We start from the raw sequence: 948 nt of genomic DNA, 5'->3' as shown, positions 1-948 counted from the left end.
CTGACGCCTGTAATCCCAGCACTTTGGGAGGCTGAGGCGGGCGGATCATGAGGTCAGGAGATCGAGAACATCTTGGCTAACACAGTGAAACCCCACCTCTACTAAAAATACAAAACAATTAGCTGGGCATGGTGGCGGGCGCCTATAGTCCCAGCTACTTGGGAGGCTGAGGCAGGAGAATGGCTTGAATCTGGGAGGTGGAGCTTGCATTGAGCTGAGATTATGCCATTGTACTCCAGCCTGGGCAACAGAGCAAGACTCCATCTCAAGAAAAAAAAAAAAAAATACCAGCTCCTTCTCTGTAGTATTATTTTTATCATTGTTATTGGATATGTAGTTTCCTTGTACAGTATGAATCCACATGTTTCAGCTAAAGTATCAGGACCACAGCTTTGGAATCAGGTAGGTCTGAAGGAGTCCTGCTCTGTAGCTATGTGATCTAGGCCCAGTTAATTAACATAAGTCTGTTTTCTCATCAATAAAAAAATGATAGCAGTAACCTCTATACAGCCGTTGTGAGATTAAATAATGTATATAAAGTACTTAAAGTAGTGCCTGGATCATAATAAATACTCAATAAAATTACCCATCATTAAGTTTATATAGATCACCCAACAGAATCCATTAGGAAGGAATTAAATTTCATCTCCTTAAAGTAGGTACTCCGATTCCTGTCTCCATTTCATAGATAAGGAAACTGAGGTTCTGAGCATGCAGGTAATGTCCACAGGTAGGAGTGGCAACTATGGGATTGGAACTGAAGCAGTTGGGCTCCAGAGACCATGCACTTATCCATAAATATGCTGCCTCACATAGCTAAAGCCAGCATTGATCGGAGTCATTTCAGGTGAATGGGTCTTCATCAAACAGTGTTTGAGAGTGCACACCAATAATAAGGCAAGACTTTATAGGGACTCAAATACAAGGGGAAGTTCTTTTGGAGAAAAT

At 41.7% G+C, this 948-nt stretch overlaps 1 protein-coding gene across 1 annotated transcript in view; it reads left to right on the top strand.

The window, feature by feature from the left end:
• Window positions 1–948, top strand: part of SLC3A1 (solute carrier family 3 (amino acid transporter heavy chain), member 1) — a 44,123-nt gene that overhangs the window by 24,817 nt on the left and 18,358 nt on the right. The gene's annotated exons all lie outside the window — the stretch shown is intronic.

The sequence above is a fragment of the Colobus angolensis genome, unplaced genomic scaffold (genome assembly GCF_000951035.1).
Source record: "Colobus angolensis palliatus isolate OR3802 unplaced genomic scaffold, Cang.pa_1.0 Scaffold15, whole genome shotgun sequence".
Lineage (NCBI taxonomy): Eukaryota > Metazoa > Chordata > Mammalia > Primates > Cercopithecidae > Colobus > Colobus angolensis.
Note: the sequence above shows the minus strand (reverse complement) of the source record. Positions and strands in the feature narration are given on the sequence as shown.